This window comes from Triturus cristatus, chromosome 11 (assembly GCF_964204655.1).
Source record: "Triturus cristatus chromosome 11, aTriCri1.1, whole genome shotgun sequence".
Lineage (NCBI taxonomy): Eukaryota > Metazoa > Chordata > Amphibia > Caudata > Salamandridae > Triturus > Triturus cristatus.
The window spans coordinates 958,905,519-958,927,397 of record NC_140594.1 but is presented as its reverse complement, the minus strand read 5'-3'; positions in this window follow the sequence as shown (position 1 = coordinate 958,927,397).

The following is a 21,879-nucleotide window of genomic DNA, read 5'->3' as shown; positions in this document are numbered from 1 at the left end:
ACCAAAACTCATTCACTACAGTGGAAGTGATAAGGGAACTGCACACAATCTACATATTTCACGACTACACTTTAGTGTCAATGCCTGACTCATTTAATCAACACATAAGCAAAGACTGGCTTCTAATGCTACTAAAACTTGACAACATGACAGCTTTAAAACAGTTATCTGTCAGTAAATAAACGATGTTACCAAATGCTTCTCTCACAATCCTTACCCAAATGCACACAGACTCACAGTGTGATTTTAGACAAGCAACACTATCCTAGGAGTTTACCAAAACTCATTCACTACTCTGGAAGAGTTAATGGTACTGCACACAATCTACATATTTAAGTACACCACATCAGTGTCAAAGCATGACTCATTTAATCAACGCATAAGCAAAGACTGGATTCTAATGCTACTAAAACTTGACAACATGACAGGTTTTAAAACAGTTATCTGTCAGCAAATACATGATGTTACCAAACGCTTCTCTGACAGTGGTTCCCAAATGCACACAGACTCACAGTGGGATTCTTGACAAGAACCAGTATTCATATGAGTTTACCAAAACTCTTCCACTACACTGGAAGTGATAAGAGAACTGCACACAATCTACATATTTCACGACTGCTCTTTAGTGTCAATGCCTGACTCATTTAATCAACACATAAGCAAAGACTGGCTTCTGATGCTACTAAAACTTGACAACATGACATGTTTCAAAACAGTTTTCTGTCAGCAAATGCACGATGTTACCAAACGCTTCTCTGACAGTGGTTCCCAAATGTACACAGACTCACAGTGGGATTCTAGACAAGCACCAGTATTCCTAGGAGTTTACCAAAACTCATTCACTACTCTGGAAGAGTTAATGGTACTGCACTCAATCTACATATTTAAGTACACCACATCAGTGTCAAAGCATGACTCATTTAATCAACGCATAAGCAAAGACTGGCTTCTGATGCTACTAAAACTTGACAACATGACAAGTTTTAAAACAGTTTTCTGTCAGCAAATACACAATGTTACCAAACGCTTCTTTCACAGTGGTTCCCAAATGCACAAAGACTCACAGTGTGATTCTAGATAAGCACCAGTATTCCTATGAGTTTACCAAAACTCATTCACTACACTGGAAGTGATAAGGGAACTGCACACAATCTACATATTTCACGACTGCTCTTTAGTGTCAATGTCTGACTTATTTAATCAACACATAAGCAAAGACTGGCTTCTAATGCTACTAAAACTTGACAACATGACAAGTTTCAAAACAGTTTTCTGTCAGCAAATGCACGATGTTACCAAACGCTTCTCTGACAGTGGTTCCCAAATGTACACAGACTCACAGTGTGATTCTAGACAAGCACTAGTATTCCTAGGAGTTTACCAAAACTCATTCACTACACTGGAAGTGGTAAGGGAACTGCACACAATCTACATATTTCACGACTACACTTTACTGTCAATACCTAACTCATTTAATGAAAGCATAAGCCATAACTGTGTTCTAATGCTACTTAAACTTGACAGCATGACAGGTTTCAAAACAGTTATCTGTCAGCAAATGCACAATGTTACCAAACGCTTCTCCACAGTGGTTCCCAAATGCACACAGGCTCTCTGTGTGATTCTAGACAAACTACACTATCCCTTAACTATACCAAAACACATTTCTTCATCTACAAGGAATACTACATTTTACTGCAGAAACATAACTCATTTCACAAATTCATAAACAATAAGTGGTTTCTAAATCTACCAAAATATAAGAATTGCATAGTTATCTGTCTACAAACACATGAAAAAACACAAATCCTTATCACAAAATGGTTTCGACATGCACACACACTGTCAATAAGATTGTAGAGAAAAAAAATACTCCCTACACTTTAGCAGAAAAAATACATTAGTCTGATTAAAATAAAAAATAGTCTCCATACATCCCCTCACAATTAAATAACTCACCATTCAAGATGTTTTGTAGATTAAGAAGTATATCAGTCACACAGCAGATATCAGTCACACACCAGATTTTCTTATACAGAATCTCTGCACTGTGCACCTGTCAGCAAAACCAAAGAATGGCAAAGTTTCCCTCTCATTTTCCACACATATACATGTAAACATCAAATCACATTCCTTCCCACATAAATTCAAAAGCACACACACATTTCTATTGGTTAAACATTTCAACCCTTTCCAAATGACATAAACTTCAACCCTTCCCCCAATCTGCCTTCTGCCTGTTACCATAGAAACAGGTCATAGAACACTGTACTGAGCACACAGGTCACAAGTTCAGCACACACAATGTTGCTAATCAAAACAGCAAGTGTGCTTGACTTCTCAACATATCAGCTTATCATATATAATGTTCCTTACAATCTGTTTTTGTTAACCAATAAGAATCAAGCGTTTAAAAAACAGAAATATGCACCCTACCTTTCAGTGTAGAAGGTTGTCAAACAACCAATGATTTCTTGTCTTTTTTCAAAATTGCATCTTAGCCACCATTTTAGAAACATCTTAGTTTCCAAACTGCCATTTCATTTACAGAGACCATCTGAGTGCATCCAGACCTCCTTACAAGATGCTTACAGTGTGGATTGTGGGACACAGCTACATTTTCTAGAGCCAAAGGTATGCAGAAAACAAAGGCATTCACAAAGACCTAGGTTTGCCAAATTTAGACATTAAATGGATTGGACAGAGAGGGTTAAAGTGGCACCAATTGATGCCATTGGTGAAATCCTTCATGCAAATACAACACCCTGACCTCATAATAGTGCACTGTGGTGGCAATGACCTAGGCACTTTGACTGGGGTAGGTCTGGAAATGCTCATGAAGGACACCTTTGCACAACTGATTTCACTTTTCCCTAAAACTGCCTTTGTGTATTCTAACATATGCCAAAGGCAGAAATGGAACTGGTCTGATCATTTTTGCCCACAGATTGAGAAAGCTAGGAAACATGTGAATAAATCTGTTTCTGCTTTTCTCCGAGACTACAGAATGGGGTCCATTTACAATAATATCTGCGCTTTCATATGCAAGAGTTGTATAGGAGAGATGGAGTACACTTTACTGATGAAGGAAACAGAGTCTTCCTCAACAACTTTAGACTCTGTATAGGTACTTACTTATAAGTACCAAAAACTCTCAATGAACACAACGGCTCTTTTTAGAGCCACTCAAGAACAAAACACTTAAGCTTAATCTTTATCTGCCAACAATTTCATTTTTTTTCCCTTGGATCCGTGAACTCACAGCGAGAGGATCCGTTCATCCAACGCGATAGGAGGCGCGCACCGTGCGCGCATTTCGCTGCTTTTTTTTTTTTTTAAAGTGGGGCCCCAGGGTGTCCTTCTGGGACCCCCTAAGCACCTCTAGAGGGTCAGAGTATTTCCACTCTGCCCCCTTTATATGTTTTATGCACTTATTCCCCTTGCTTCTTCAGCCTCGCTTCTACCGAGACAGAAAATAGCCGCCAACAGTTCCTGGTTTCGAATGTAGAGAGAAGCTCGACAGCCAATTAGCATTCAGCGCGCGATCGGGAGGGTGCGCGCTCCGTTCTGGGAGGGTGCGCTTACGGTGCAGGTATGGTCCGCGGATCCTCTGCGGCCATAGATATCACTAACTTTTTTACCCTAATTTTCTCAGGAACTACTGAACAGATTCACCTCAAATATGCAAAAGGCACGAGTCCGAATTGAGGACTACCTCTTTGCCAAATTTGGTGTCATTCCGTTCAGCGGTTCGGGCTGTAGCTGCGACAACAGATCCTATGGGAAATTGCATGGGGAAAACGCGTTTTGGGACCCCCCTTTTTTCTCGGCTCCCGCTTCACGGATCACCGCAAAACTTTCAGGGTAGGAGCGGAGCGGAGCTGGCCAAAAGTTTGGAGAATTTCGCGAAGATTCGTCAACCGGCGCCAAAGATATTCCCAATAGAATGTTGCAGATTTCATGTGGAAAATAGGTCCTAACTATAACTATCTACTGGCGACCGCCAGTAGATAATATATATATATATATATATATATATATATTCAATGAAAAAACCAAAGGTTTCACACACGTTATAGTTAGCTGGACATTTTACTCGTAAAAAACCATTGAAATTCCCCCGTTATAGTTAGTTAAGCTAACTATAACTCGCGCGCCCGCAATGCACTGCTGATGACGTCACATATTACATCACTCATGACATGGTCAGTGACATCACTCATGACATCACTGATGACATCTCAAATGACATCACTGATGACATCACTAATGAGATCATCCTTGTGATAGAGTGGCAGACCTCCTCTCACCCTAATACCTTTGATACACACATTCATAAATAGAGACTAAACTTTTCAAAACAATGGACATACCAATACCAGTTACAACAACCTCTTCAGTAATTCTAAGATCCACATACACATCCACTCATTCACCAACAGTCCTATACAGTCACTCATACATGTACTCACTCATCATATGTACTCATACACCTATACATCCTGTTACACAATGCCACTCATCCGTAGAGTTACTCACACACATAGTCACTCATGCTAATAAAGAATCAAACATCCATTTACTTGCATATACAGTTATACACACACCACCACACTTACTTCTACAAAAACTTACACATACTTAGTCTTTTAAACAATCACTTATAGAAACACATACTTATTCATACAGGAACTCTTTCAATCTCTCACTCTCACATATACTCACTTATATACACCAATAGTCACATATACTAGTTTAAAACATATGTAGTTACTCATAAAAACACTGTAGAGACAGTCATTCACTCACTAACACACCCATACACACACTCATCCACCCATGCAGTCCTGCACACATACTATCTTCAACACATACAAACAGTGAGTCACTCATTCATGCACCTATGCACTACGTAATACCCCTCATCGAACCATACAGACATCAGACACTTATACTGATACCCAAAAAACCAACTAATAACCTATATAAACACTCATGTAGCTGCTCACCAACCCATGCAGCCACTTATACACAAAGTGAAAGACTGATACAGATATATACATATTTAAACATTACTCACTAAGCCATGTATTCACTATGATACACCTAATCAGTCAGTTACACAATCAATTTTTCAAAAACAAATCATCCATTTAGACACTTATATACCCATTTATTCTTCCATCGACCTTGAGATATACATATATAAAACATATTTAATTTTCAGAAAAACACACATTCACAGGATGATGTCATTAGTGATGTCATCAGTGATGTCATTTGAGATGTCATCAGTGATGTCATGAGTGATGTCACTGACCATGTCATGAGTGATGTAATATGTGACGTCATCAGCAGTGCATTGCGGGCGCGCGAGTTATAGTTAGCTTAACTAACTATAACGGGGGAATTTCAATGGTTTTTTACGAGTAAAATGTCCAGCTAACTATAACGTGTGTGAAACCTTTGGTTTTTTCATTGAATTTCTAAGGTTTTTTAAATGCTAATTCCTAACTATAACGTGTGTGAAACCTATGGTTTTTTCATTCAATTAGCAAGGTTTTTTAAATGCAAATTCCTAACTATAACGTGTGTGAAACCCATGGTTTTTTCAGTGAATTTGCAAGGTTTTTTAAATGCTAATTTTTTTTTTTTCTTCTATTTTTTTAAACATATTTTTAATTTAATGTTCTAACCTTTTATAAAGACTATGATTAAATTTTTAAAATTCTTTAATATGTTTTTTTAAATATATTTCATAAAATAAACATGTTATAATTTTTTCCAGTACATTTTTTCCTTTTTTTTTAGTACGCGTACCGTAAGCTTACGGTAAGCGTACGGTTTACGCAACGCCCGTAATTTATCTACGCTGTTTGCATATAGTTACGCAATTTGCGTAGCCGCGCGTACTCCGCGTGGGACGCGTACGCGTGTACGCTACACGCGCACGTTACGCGGAAGTGTCGGGTAGTGACTGTTATGCGCATGCGCGCAAGCGCGTGTCTTTTTTACGCGCATGCGCACTTTTGCCGTAAGCGTACCGTAAGCGTACGGTAGGTCATGTGATCATGAAACACAACTTTTGATTGGTTGAAACTACTTTCAGTTCTAGAACTCTCCTACACCACACCCATTCCCCTCATTTCTGCTTGTGATCCCTTAGGAGAAGGAGCTGGGTTGTCTTTGTGATACGATGGCAGACCAGCAGAGCTCTTCTGAGAGTGAGGCTAGCACTAGCAGCACTACCTTGAGACAGAGAGCGAGGAAACAAAAGACCTCTTATGTATGGGATTATTTTACTTTTCCTGAAGGCCAGCAAAAGGTAAATGCACCCTTAGTAACTTGTAAGCTGTGTAAGCGTGTACTTTCAAGAGGTAATCCTGACAGGAAGTATTCCTTTGGGAATCATACCATGATGAGGCACCTCAGGGATGTACACAGAAGGACACATGCTCGACTTTTTGGAGGTAACCCTTCAGAAAGTCAACCAAGCACATCCACAGCAGCTCAGCCTGGACCATCATCTGCAGGGCTGACTCCTTCTTCTGCAGGTCAGGTGAGCCCTTCATCTGTGGGGGGAGCATCTCCTTTTGCTGGCCCTCGATTTCTGAGGGTTGATATTCGATGTGCCTCTTGTCATGATCTAATTTGTCATAGGGAGACCAGTGTTTCCCTAGTGGACCTCAAAATAGATCAGCACACTTGTCACAGAGACTAATTTTCCCATTCTTTCTTTCCTCTCTCCCTGCATGAACACAACGGCTCTTTTAAGAGCCAACCTTATCTTTCATCTTTTTTTTATAGATGTTTTTAAAAACTTTTTTTGTTTTTTTTACCGTGCGCGTAATTTTTTTTTTTTTTTTTTAAAAACACTAAAAATCAATAATCACATTACAAGGACTTTGAAACACTACAATTATTATTATTGACTTACCATACCCACTCAAAAAAATATTTATTCATTTGTTTTTTTAAAAAAAAATTGCTTTAAAAATGGTTCTAGTTTTCGAAAATGTTCTATATCAATCTGAAAAAAAAGAAAAAAGTATTAATATTTTTTAAACATTTTAAAATACAGTACTCGTATTTACATATTTACCAAAAAATATTTTTGCCTTATTTTTGCTGTTTTCAGAATATATTGCATTTCACTTTAAATTGTGAAAGCAATTGCATTCATCATTTAACAGCGGGCAAAAAAAAATAACAATCTCAAAGATTGTATTAAAAAAGCCCAGAATCTCTTCTCACTTAAACTTAACATTACAGAAATGCATAATATTCTAAAAAAATATCATCAAAAAACAATACTTATTTCTTTAAAATACCGTCTGATATTTTTGTTTCAGAAGTATAATCACAATATTATATCTCAAATAACTCCACAATACATCTGATTCCATTTCCTTTAGGCCAAATAGTAATTTTAAAAAAATTTTTGGATTAAATTTCCAACGGTAATCCAATAAAATTCTAAAGTTTAATTTGTCCAGATCTCACCGATTCTCTGTAACATTTTGGTTCAAGAATTTTTTTTTAATAATTTAATAAGTCCACAATAGAATTGGTTACTTTTCCGCATGGCCAAATAGTAATTTTTAAAATCATTTTTGAAAAAATTTCCAATGGCACTCCAATAACATTCCAAAATTTAAATTGTGCAGATGTTACCGATTATCTCTAAATTATTGGTTTTTGAAAGTTTCATTAAAAATTAAAAAAGTCCACATTACAATTGGTTATCTTTCCATTAGGCCAAATGATAATTTAAAAAATCTTTTTTTTAGAAAATTCCAATGGTAATCCAGTAAAATGGTAAAATTATTTTGTCCAGATCTTGCCAAGTTTCTCTAAAATTTAGGTTTCAGGAAGATTAGATAGGAATTTGCTAAATCAAAAGGCAAACGTTGTTTGAAAATCAATTGGGAATCATTACACAGTGTCCAGCCTTTTTCACATTTAAGATAAACTGTGTAATGTCCAGAAGTAACAGTAGGTCCATAATGGAAAATTATTGCAACAGTTACAAAAGTTTTTCCTGAAATTGATAATTGCTGTCCTGTAAACTTCTTTATTAAAGTATCCAATTTTGAACCATCAGCTCTACATCGTTGCATCATTAAAATTACATACTGTCCGTATTCCTTTAAAATTAATGTTGAAAACATGTCAGATTTACACTCACCGCATTTCATGCTATGATTAGCATCTTTAACTAATTTTGCAAAAGTGACTGTTTTACTCTCTGGCAATGTCAAATAAATAAACCTTTCATTATCAACATTAGAGCCACATATATTATAACAGTTTTCACAACTATGTTCCCATTTATAAGAGAGACCAAATACATTTTCAATGGGAACCCCTTCTTCTTCCAGTACCTGAAGAAAATACATCAAGAATTCCTGTGCATCTTGCTGTACATTTTGAGAAAACTGTGTTCGTCCTGAACATATATCTAAAAGTTTTCTAATTTCAGTAGCACTTTCTATTTGAGTTTTATCTTTACTCAGCTTTTGAAAAAGGAGACTCAGCTCAGAACAGAATCTTTTTCCCTGATTTACTATTATCTGCTCTTGCAAACTTTCCAGATAAAATGCAACATTCAGCACTACATTTGCGTAGCAGTTGACACCAGAGCTATTTTCAAAATGACATCCTACAACCTGTTCTTCATTTTCCTTTTTCTTTTTGCTTGCAATTACATCACTCCTCTTTTTTTTCCTCTTCTCTACATCTTCATTACAGATATTCTCATTTTTTCTTTTACGAGAAACTACACGTTTCTCCAACACAGGATACTGACCTAAATGAGGAGCATAGCTTCTTCTTAATCTATTATACTCCTTTACACAGTTTGTATCAGCACTAACTTTTGAATCATCAAAGTCTATCATGAATAAACCTGATAATGTTTTCACTCGTGACAAAGCAACATATGCCATACCTTCTTTGAACACAGTTGAACCAATGTTCACAAATGCACAATCTACAGTCAATCCTTGAGACTTGTGAATAGTTACAGCATATGCTAGAGAAAACGGAAACTGCTTCCTACGTACATATAAGTCTTTCACAAGCATGAAACGAACTGTACAACGACAAATATCTTTAACTTCTTCTATCTGATCAAATTTTATTTTTAAACATTCAATTCCATCTTTTTTCTGATAATTAATAAAACCCACAACTCTTCCCATAGCTCCATTAACTAAACCTTTTTCAACATCCAAATTTCTTCTTAAAAATACTCTACAGTTCATGCAAACATATAGATTTTTTTCTAATCCAGCTGTTTTGGAGATGTTCTTCTCTAGTGAGTCCAATTTATTTTTCAGTTTGCCTGTTACTGTGACAGTAATTCTTCCATCCTCAATTTTGTCCACTGCTTCCAATTTCCTGATCTCTTCCTTTTCCAATTTCAAAAGCTCCTCATTAAATATTGAGCATTCACGTAGAGTTGGCATTAAGCAGATGACACTTTTGTTTTCTGCAATGTTCTTGTATATTTTCTCTGCAACTATTTCTTCCTTTGGAAATAAATTATGTAGCAGCCGACTCTGTAATGCTTTTTTGCCAACTTCTGTGAGTAGTCCAATTCTGATATCTTTCAGAATACTTCCATATTCTTCATCGCTTGCTTGCCTCATATTAGTAGTAAGTTCCTTGTACTCAAAGAAGGACCAAATATTTGTATTTCCGATGCTTCCCAATGACTTCTTCGTGTCTTCATGTGTGACAGTACTAAACACTGGTTGTCCTTTAACTGGAGTAAGTTGCAAAAGATCTCCAAAAACTATGACGTGTTTTCCACCAAATAACATGTCATAGTCTGTCTTCAAAATTTGCTGCATTCTTAAATGCACAAAGGCAAGCATTAAGTTTGATACCATGCTCACCTCATCAATAATGAGAACTTGCATCTTCTTCAATACTCTTGAAACTTCCAAGGATGCTTCTCCAGTTAGCTTGTTGTATTGTATTTTGTTCTCATGCTCCACTGGTAACATTAGCAAACAATGTAAAGTGATTCCTTTTATGTTATATGCTGCTAACCCAGTTGGAGCAGTAACCACACAAGACAAAGTAGAATCTGTTTTTTGCTGTAGGTAGCTTCTGATGACTTTTATAAGGAAACTTTTTCCAGTTCCAGCTTGTCCGCTTACATACATCCTGATTGGATGAAATGATGTGCATGAGCACTCTTTTTTTTCATGTAGAAATCCGTGTTCAATTTTGTTTCTGATCTCTTCATAAATTTGTTGCTGCTCTTGATTCAGTTGTCTTTCCAAATTTTCTAAGTCTATAAATTCTTCTTGAGCTTGATTCATAGCCGTTTCCACTTCATTCATGGCTATTGATGCTTCATTTTCAACGATTGGTTGTCCTAGGGGATCTTGACTGAGTGTTCCTGAACTTTGGCTGTCCTGAGAACTGTCTCTAGCTATTTCTGCTGCAATTGTAGTTTCCTGTTCAATTTCTTCATTTAACATTTGCAGATAACTTGAGAATGTACTGCATTGTATGCTGTCTTTGCAAGCATTAAAAGAATCTTCATAGCTTTGAAATTCTCCCAGTAGTTCATCCTCTGTACTCCATGGTTTAAACAACTGTAAAAGAGCCAAGTAGTAAAATTCCTTCTTGTCAGTAGTGTCGCAACTCAGCTTCCTGTGATTTATCAAACTTCCTTTTGTTTGCTTCACCAAACATCCTTCCTCACCAACGACTTTATATTTTCCATTGTTGATGTCTTCTGCGGCTTTCCGTGAATAACTGTAGTTCTGCAGCACTTCATAGAGACACATGTTCTCCAGATGTTGACTTCTCTTGGGATAATATGTGTCCAACATGTTTGATTTCAAAATATCTGTACTTTCTGGGTCATTCTCGGCCAAATATTCAATTTCTCCAACAGATTTCAGTACCCGATTTCTCATTGCTGCAAGGCCTAAACTTGCCCAAATTATTCTTCTTGACTTCGAGTAGAGACTTGCAGAAGATAACCTATCTGAACATTCGTAGGATCCAATTTCTCGATGCGATAACATCTTCAAACTGAAACTGTACAGCTTCTTACTGACAGTCTTCTCATGAGAAATCTCTTACCACATTTCCTTCAATTCTGTTTTTTCTGATTTCGTAATGTAAGACGTTACATATCGAGCAACAGCAATGGAATTGTCAGCTACATACTGTATATCCATGTTAGCGTTCCACATGGATAAAATGACTGGGTTGTAGTCATTTATATTTTTGGATTCTTCTTTTCTTTTTAGGTTGTAGGTATTCTTAGGTGATTTCCTTGTGATAGTATGTCTCACAGCTGACATAAAACTGTTGACTCTTCCATTTGAAAGAACAGGTCTAGGAAATCCAAATCGACATTTAGTGTAGTATTTATCTTTGCTCTTGTATTTCCGTCGACAGTATTTTCCACACCGATGACTTTGGAAACGTAAAACTTGCTCCTTTAACTTTTTCTCTTCTGTGCTTTTTGGTATAGCACATGTTGCATATTCTTCAATGAAAGATAACACTGCTTCATCAGTATCTGTTCCAAACTTTGGGGCATCCTTGATCCACAACAGCATATGAATATGAGGAGCACCTCTTGCCTGGTACTCTTTTCTCCAAAAGAAATCTACTACTTCTCCAAGAGGTGGATTTTTTTTATTGCAGATGAAGGACATCATAGCCTCAAATCTATGATTGAAATATCTGCAAACATTAACCGGATCCAATGAGCACAGTTCTCCTGCTGTCTTGTATTCAATGTTTTTAATGTTTGAATTTGCCTCTCGTAGAAAATCCAGTAAATCATCCCAAGCGTACTCCGCACAGCTTAGGGTAACGAACCATGTTGGTGTTCCTAAATTCCGTAACATGCATTTTAGTTCACCATGGCGTCGGTACCAATATTCATTTGTCCCACGCTGACAAGCCATCAGATTGATCAGTTGTGTTTCCAAATGATCATCTCGATGCTGCACTTTCTCCATAAAATCCTTAGCAGACACATTTTGTAAATGTACTCCACTTTTTAAAATGTGATTTACTGCATAAGACAGTGCAGACAAGTCGCTTTCAAATAAAAGATGGAACAAATAAGGAATACTTTGTCGAAATCTGGGATCTTCAGCATATAGTCTTGTTGTCCGATACTCAGAAGCTGGAATCTGTTCTGGACGTTCATCGTATCGTCCTCCTTTTCCTTTAGGAAACAGCTGGGGAAAACATCGAGCTTCCAAGCTCTCCTCCCATACACTCACGGGAGTTCCTTTTGCTTTCTTCATCTGAAAGAGATCAATATTATCTCCCATAACTTCTTTTGAATGAAGAGGATGTATGCTAAAATGTTCATAAATTTCTTCTTCCTTTGACTTGTCCACTTTTTCAATTTGTCCAGTTGGTGTTTCTGTGTCTTCTTGTAAATCTTCTTCTTCTTCTTCTTCTATATAAATTGATTCATACCATTTGTTATTCCTTTTCAAATACAAATTTGCTCTTTGTACTTTCCGCACATCTACCAGCTCCTGCCAAATCTTCTTATTCTTTGTAGGTACACCATTAACCAGAATAATTAATGGTTCAGTTTCCAAAGTATCCGCATCAATAGTTTCCATATTTTTTTTCAAATCCAAGGGCAAATACACCACTCTTCCTTTTAAACCTCTCAGTAAATCAGAAGGAGGTAATTTACCAGTTTTGGGCTCCATACGTACTATGGTCTGGAACGGATGAACACATTGAATGAGTATAGACTCATATGTATTTAATTCAGAAAGTTCAGCAGGAATAGCATCCAATTCTAAATTATTATGTACAGCTCTGGTCGGCATTCTATTTTCCTCTAACTTGTTGTAACAGTATTTACAAATACGCTGATCTTCACCCAAATCAAAACAATTTTCTAAAAATATATATGTGGCAAAATCCTTCCACTTATAATTATCTTCATTTTCACTCTTTCTGTAGAGATCAACATTCCTAGTTTGTTTTCTATAATGAGTTCTGCGGCAACAAATACAAGTAAAATTTGGTCTTTCATTAGAGACTATTGCAAATTTTGTTATATGATCATTAAATGTGTTACTTACAGAGGGTTCTACATTCTCTTCCACTTCTTCCTCATTTACTGTGTCCTTCTCTGCACTGTTTTGTTCAGGACCAAAGTAACAAAACTGAATTTCATCAACAACCTTTTCTACATCTGATACCGTTCCTCGGAACAGAGCCCTATTCAATTCATTTAACTTTATTGCTGGACTTTTGGCAAAATACAACCGTCTCACAAACTTTCTCATTTCAGTATGATGAACAGCCAGCATCCTAAAATGATGGAAAACACTATTGCACACTTTTCTAGATAGACAAGCCAGAGAATGACCCTGCAAACCAGTATTCTCTCTCACTCTGCATGGATCCAGACTTTGAAGCACCTTAATCTTCTGTTTTATACTTTTTTTACTATATTCTCTTAGAAACTCTCGAAATTTGTCAATAGATTCCTGACGCACAGTGCAAATACTACTACAATTCCAAGTGTACACTGGGGCTTTAGGACGTCTCCCCATAGCCTCATCTGCCATCACTTGTACCTCATCTCTTGGAACCATTATCTCCTTCTCCATTATGCAACCATTTTTTACTTCGTAAGAACGACCTCTGGTGTCAACTGCATGCAGCAAACTATTACTTTGAAAATAGCTCTCTTCATTAAAAAAAGGTTCACTACTTGAACTATGCATCCACTTTCCTAAAAACACTTTACAAAAGTTTGTTCTGTTCACTACTCTTTTCCTTTTGCTATGTGATTTCAGTACATTGACCATTTTGTCTAATGTACGCATCCTATTCAAAATTAAAATGAATAGTTTCCTTTTTAATTCTAATGCCTTTGCTGCAATGGCTTCTATTTCTTTTTTTCTTTTATAAAACTTTGTCTTTTTCTTATATTTCTTCACATCCTTCATCAAATTGGACATAACTCTTTTCTGAAACATTTTTCTACGTATCTCTTTAAACGCTGTTTTTCTATTTATATAAATCTTTTCAGTTGCTGAAGGTATATTTGCATTAACTAAATTGTCAATTTTTTCCTCTCCTTTTTTGTTCAAAACATCCTTTCGAGTACAGACATTTTGTACATTTTTCATTCTTTTGAATATATTTTTTAGAAATTGTTTTTTCTGCTTACCAGAAGATTTTTTCTTTTTCCCAACATGAGCATCTTCTACTAACTTTGGTCCTCTAGTTGTCTTCAAATATAGGTTTTTTGTGTGCGTTTTTTGAACTCTGGATTTTGTAGGCATCTTAAATTTTGTCCACTGCTCTTCAGCAATACCTGAAAAAAACTAAAAAAAAAATCCTTTATTTTATTTAAATATATTACTACATTTCTTTTCACAATAGTCACAAAACGTAATTTCTTTGCCAATTTGAATGCACACTTACTGCTCTTTTTTTTTGGCAAGTTAAAATCACTTTTACAGACTGACACATTATGAAACCACTTTTCAGTTTTTTAAAAAAGCCCATGTCCAGACTGCTTTTTCAGACCACCACCATGTGTATCCTCGGTGACTACCTACACTCCAGCAAGGGCAACCAGCCTTAGTGATGCTGAATGTATTTGCATTACAGACTGAAACCTGAAAACCCCACTCGCTTCTAAATACTGTGCATGATTATACATGGAAAGGAGCTGGGTGTGTGCTAAGAGTCTGCTTCTTCCCCCAAAAAATCGCTCCCCCTTTTTCCTACTAATGCAACTGTGAAATCACCAGAGCAAAACGCAATAAATCTCTGCCTGTAATTCCTATTTCCACACAGAGTCATGTTTTCACATTAGTCCCAAAACGAAATTTCTTTGCCAATTTGAAAGCACACTTACTGCTCTTTTTTTTGGGCAAGTGAAAATCACTTTTACAGACTGACACATTATGAAACCACTTTTCAGATTTTTTAAAAAAAGCCCATGTCCAGACTCCTTTTTCAGACCACCACCATGTGTATCCTCGGTGACTGCCTACACTCCAGCAAGGGCAACCAGCCTTAGTGATGCTGAATGTATTTGCATTACAGACTGAAACCTGGAAACCCCACTCGCTTCTAAATACTGTGCATGATTATACATGGAAAGGAGCTGGGTGTGTGCTAAGAGTCTGCTTCTTCCCCCAAAAAATCGCTCCCCCTTTTTCCTACTAATGCAACTGTGAAATCACCAGAGCAAAACGCAATAAATCTCTGCCTGTAATTCCTATTTCCACACAGAGTCATGTTTTCACATTAGTCCCAAAACGAAATTTCTTTGCCAATTTGAATGCACACTTACTGCTCTTTTTTTTGGCAAGTGAAAATCACTTTTACAGACTGACACATTATGAAACCACTTTTCAGATTTTTTTAAAAAAGCCCATGTCCAGACTGCTTTTTCAGACCCCCACCATGTGTATCCTCGGTGACTGCCTACACTCCAGCAAGGGCAACCAGCCTTAGTGATGCTGAATGTTTTTGCATTACAGACTGAAACCTGAAAACCCCACTCGCTTGTAAATACTGTGCATGATTATACATGGAAAGGAGCTGGGTGTCTGCTAAGAGTCTGCTTCTTCCCCCAAAAAATCGCTCCCCCTTTTTCCTACTAATGCAACTGTGAAATCACCAGAGCAAAACGCAATAAATCTCTGCCTGTAATTCCTATTTCCACACAGAGTCATGTTTTCACATTAGTCCCAAAACGAAATTTCTTTGCCAATTTAAATGCACACTTACTGCTCTTTTTTTTTGGCAAGTGAAAATCACTTTTACAGACTGACACATTATGAATCCACTTTTTAGATTTTTTTAAAAAAGCCCATGTCCAGACTGCTTTTTCAGACCACCACCATGTGTATCCTCGGTGACTGCCTACACTCCAGCAAGGGCAACCAGCTTTAGTGATGCTGAATGTATTTGCATTACAGACTGAAACCTGAAAACCCCACTCGCTTCTAAATACTGTGCATGATTATACATGGAAAGGAGCTGGGTGTGTGCTAAGAGTCTGCTTCTTCCCCCAAAAAATCGCTCCCCCTTTTTCCTACTAATGCAACTGTGAAATCACCAGAGCAAAACGCAATAAATCTCTGCCTGTAATTCCTATTTGCACACAGAGTCATGTTTTCACATTAGTCCCAAAACGAAATTTCTTTGCCAATTTAAATGCACACTTACTGCTCTTTTTTTTTGGCAAGTGAAAATCACTTTTACAGACTGACACATTATGAAACCACTTTTCAGATTTTTTAAAAAAAGCCCATGTCCAGACTGCTTTTTCAGACCCCCACCATGTGTATCCTCGGTGACTGCCTACACTCCAGCAAGGGCAACCAGCCTTAGTGATGCTGAATGTATTTGCATTACAGACTGAAACCTGAAAACCCCACTCGCTTGTAAATACTGTGCATGATTATACATGGAAAGGAGCTGGGTGTCTGCTAAGAGTCTGCTTCTTCCCCCAAAAAATCGCTCCCCCTTTTTCCTACTAATGCAACTGTGAAATCACCAGAGCAAAACGCAATAAATCTCTGCCTGTAATTCCTATTTCCACACAGAGTCATGTTTTCACATTAGTCCCAAAACGAAATTTCTTTGCCAATTTAAATGCACACTTACTGCTCTTTTTTTTTGGCAAGTGAAAATCACTTTTACAGACTGACACATTATGAATCCACTTTTTAGATTTTTTTAAAAAAGCCCATGTCCAGACTGCTTTTTCAGACCACCACCATGTGTATCCTCGGTGACTGCCTACACTTTAGCAAGGGCAACCAGCTTTAGTGATGCTGAATGTATTTGCATTACAGACTGAAACCTGAAAACCCCACTCGCTTCTAAATACTGTGCATGATTATACATGGAAAGGAGCTGGGTGTGTGCTAAGAGTCTGCTTCTTCCCCCAAAAAATCGCTCCCCCTTTTTCCTACTAATGCAACTGTGAAATCACCAGAGCAAAACGCAATAAATCTCTGCCTGTAATTCCTATTTGCACACAGAGTCATGTTTTCACATTAGTCACAAAACGAAATTTCTTTGCCAATTTAAATGCACACTTACTGCTCTTTTTTTTGGCAAGTGAAAATCACTTTTACAGACTGACACATTATGAAACCACTTTTCAGATTTTTTTTAAAAAGCCCATGTCCAGACTGCTTTTTCAGACCACCACCATGTGTATCCTCGGTGACTGCCTACACTCCAGCAAGGGCAACCAGCCTTAGTGATGCTGAATGTATTTGCATTACAGACTGAAACCTGAAAACCCCACTCGCTTGTAAATACTGTGCATGATTATACATGGAAAGGAGCTGGGTGTGTGCTAAGAGTCTGCTTCTTCCCCAAATAAATCGCTCCCCCTTTTTCCTACTAATGCAACTGTGAAATCACCAGAACAAAACGCAATAAATCTCTGCCTGTAAATCCTATTTGCACACAGAGTCATGTTTTCACATTAGTCCCAAAACGAAATTTCTTTGCCAATTTGAATGCACACTTACTGCTCTTTTTTTTTGGCAAGTGAAAATCACTTTTACAGACTGACACATTATGAAACCACTTTTCAGATTTTTTTAAAAAAGCCCATGTCCAGACTGCTTTTTCAGACCACCACCATGTGTATCCTCGGTGACTGCCTACACTCCAGCAAGGGTAACCAGCCTTAGTGATGCTGAATGTATTTGCATTACAGACTGAAACCTCAAAACCCCACTCGCTTCTAAATACTGTGCATGATTCCACATGGTAAGCAGCTGGGTGTGTGCTAAGAGTCTGCTTCTTCCCCCAAAAAATCGCTCCCCCTTTTTCCTACTAATGCAACTGTGAAATCACCAGAGCAAAACGCAATAAATCTCTGCCTGTAATTCCTATTTGCACACAGAGTCATGTTTTCACATTAGTCCCAAAACGAAATTTCTTTGCCAATTTGAATGCACACTTACTGCTCTTTTTTTTTGGCAAGTGAAAATCACTTTTACAGACTGACACATTATGAAACCACTTTTCAGATTTTTTTAAAAGGCCATGTCCAGACTGCTTTTTCAGACCACCACCATGTGTATCCTCGGTGACTGCCTACACTCCAGCAAGGGCAACCAGCCTTAGTGATGCTGAATGTATTTGCATTACAGACTGAAACCTCAAAACCCCACGCGCTTGTAAATACTGTGCATGATTATACATGGAAAGGAGCTGGGTGTGTGCTAAGAGTCTGCTTCTGCACCAAAAAAATCGCTCCCCCTTTTTCCTACTAATGCAACTGTGAAATCACCAGAGCAAAACGCAATAAATCTCTGCCTGTAATTCCTATTTGCACACAGAGTCATGTTTTCACATTAGTCCCAAAACGAAATTTCTTTGCCAATTTTAATGCACACTTACTGCTCTTTTTTTTTGGCAAGTGAAAATCACTTTTACAGACTGACACATTATGAAACCACTTTTCAGATTTTTTTAAAAGCCCATGTCCAGACTGCTTTTTCAGACCACCACCATGTGTATCCTCGGTGACTGCCTACACTCCAGCAAGGGCAACCAGCCTTAGTGATGCTGAATGTATTTGCATTACAGACTGAAACCTCAAAACCCCACTCGCTTCTAAATACTGTGCATGATTATACATGGAAAGGAGCTGGGTGTGTGCTAAGAGTCTGCTTCTTCCCCCAAAAAATCGCTCCCCCTTTTTCCTACTAATGCAACTGTGAAATCACCAGAGCAAAACGCAATAAATCTCTGCCTGTAATTCCTATTTGCACACAGAGTCATGTTTTCACATTAGTCCCAAAACGAAATTTCTTTGCCAATTTAAATGCACACTTACTGCTCTTTTTTTTTGGCAAGTGAAAATCACTTTTACAGACTGACACATTATGAATCCACTTTTTAGATTTTTTAAATTGCACATGTCCAGACTGCTTTTTCAGACCACCACCATGTGTATCCTCGGTGACTGCCTACACTCCAGCAAGGGCAACCAGCCTTAGTGATGCTGAATGTATTTGCATTACAGACTGAAACCTGAAAACCCCACTCGCTTCTAAATACTGTGCATGATTATACATGGAAAGGAGCTGGGTGTGTGCTAAGAGTCTGCTTCTTCCCCCAAAAAATCGCTCCCCCTTTTTCCTACTAATGCAACTGTGAAATCACCAGAGCAAAACGCAATAAATCTCTGCCTGTAATTCCTATTTGCACACAGAGTCATGTTTTCACATTAGTCCCAAAACGAAATTTCTTTGTCAATTTGAATGCACACTTACTGCTCTTTTTTTTTGGCAAGTGAAAATCACTTTTACAGACTGACACATTATGAAACCACTTTTCAGATTTTTTTAAAAGGCCATGTCCAGACTGCTTTTTCAGACCACCACCATGTGTATCCTCGGTGACTGCCTACACTCCAGCAAGGTCAACCAGCCTTAGTGATGCTGAATGTATTTGCATTACAGACTGAAACCTCAAAACCCCACTCGCTTGTAAATACTGTGCATGATTATACATGGAAAGGAGCTGGGTGTGTGCTAAGAGTCTGCTTCTGCACCAAAAAAATCGCTCCCCCTTTTTCCTACTAATGCAACTGTGAAATCACCAGAGCAAAACGCAATAAATCTCTGCCTGTAATTCCTATTTGCACACAGAGTCATGTTTTCACATTAGTCCCAAAACGAAATTTCTTTGCCAATTTGAATGCACACTTACTGCTCTTTTTTTTTGGCAAGTGAAAATCACTTTTACAGACTGACACATTATGAAACCACTTTTCAGATTTTTTTAAAAGCCCATGTCCAGACTGCTTTTTCAGACCACCACCATGTGTATCCTCGGTGACTGCCTACACTCCAGCAAGGGCAACCAGCCTTAGTGATGCTGAATGTATTTGCATTACAGACTGAAACCTCAAAACCCCACTCGCTTGTAAATACTGTGCATGATTATACATGGAAAGGAGCTGGGTGTGTGCTAAGAGTCTGCTCTTCCCCCAAAAAATCGCTCCCCCTTTTTCCTACTAATGCAACTGTGAAATCACCAGAGCAAAACGCAATAAATCTCTGCCTGTAATTCCTATTTGCACACAGAGTCATGTTTTCACATTAGTCCCAAAACGAAATTTCTTTGCCAATTTAAATGCACACTTACTGCTCTTTTTTTTTGGCAAGTGAAAATCACTTTTACAGACTGACACATTATGAATCCACTTTTTAGATTTTTTAAATTGCACATGTCCAGACTGCTTTTTCAGACCACCACCATGTGTATCCTCGGTGACTGCCTACACTCCAGCAAGGGCAACCAGCCTTAGTGATGCTGAATGTATTTGCATTACAGACTGAAACCTGAAAACCCCACTCGCTTCTAAATACTGTGCATGATTATACATGGAAAGGAGCTGGGTGTGTGCTAAGAGTCTGCTTCTTCCCCCAAAAAATCGCTCCCCCTTTTTCCTACTAATGCAACTGTGAAATCACCAGAGCAAAACGCAATAAATCTCTGCCTGTAATTCCTATTTGCACACAGAGTCATGTTTTCACATTAGTCACAAAACGAAATTTCTTTGCCAATTTAAATGCACACTTACTGCTCTTTTTTTTGGCAAGTGAAAATCACTTTTACAGACTGACACATTATGAATCCACTTTTTAGATTTTTTTAAAAAGCCCATGTCCAAACTGCTTTTTCAGACCACCACCATGTGTATCCTCGGTGACTGCCTACACTCCAGCAAGGGCAACCAGCCTTAGTGATGCTGAATGTATTTGCATTACTGACTGCAACCTCAAACCCTTAAAGTATTCCTTATTTTTACCAGTACACCTTAATTTATCATGAAAAAATTGTCCATATTATTTGACATGTTCCTCACATTTAAATTTCTCCCAAAACAGAAAATAATAAACACAACTTCTACAAAAGGAATTCCAATTCTATTATTCATTTCTTAATTTACCATATACATCCCCTCTCAAACTCTAAACTCACCTTTAAAATTAGTTAGTTGTGAAAGAAATGTGGCACTCAAACAGCAGATTATCAGAGCCAGGATCTCTGTTCTCTACACCTCTCTCCTCTCAGCAGAACCAGATAATGGCAAACTTTCCCTCTATTTTTCCACACATATACATGTAAGTTTCAAATCTCAGTTCTTCCCCCTTTTTTTCAAATGTAATCACACATTTCTATTGGTTGAAAACCAACCCTTTTCCAAAAGTACCCTGCCCCCAACTTGACTTCTGCCTAGTACCCTTCCCCCAACTTGACTTCTGCCTGCTACCATAGCAACAGCTCATGGAACACTGCTGTGTGGAGTTAGGTCAGAAGTTCGCCACACAATGTTTCAATTCCACAGAGCAAGAGTGCTTGACTTTTCAAACCTAACAGCAAATCCATAGTACTGTTCTTTGGTAACACATTTTTTTGTACCAATACAAAACATGCTTCTATTAATTTACACATACAGCCTAGTTTTTATTCTAGAATGGTATGAAACAGCCAATCAGTTCTTTTTGTTTTGAAAAAAATATGTATGCCTCCATTTCCAAACTGTCTTTCTTTTCATATTGCCATTCTACTGAAAGACACCTCCTGAGTGCATCCAGTTCTCCTTTGAAGATGTTCACAGTGTGGCTTGTAGGGCACAGCTATGTCTTCTGGAGTGAAAAGTTTGCAGAGAAAACAGGTATGGTGAGAGACCTTGCTTTGCCAAATGTAGACATTAAATGGATTGGTCAGAGAGGGTTAAAGTGGCACCAATTGATGCCATTGGTGAAATCCTTCATGCAAATCCAACACCCTGACCTCATAATAGTGCACTGTGGTGGCAATGACCTAGGCACTTTGACTGGG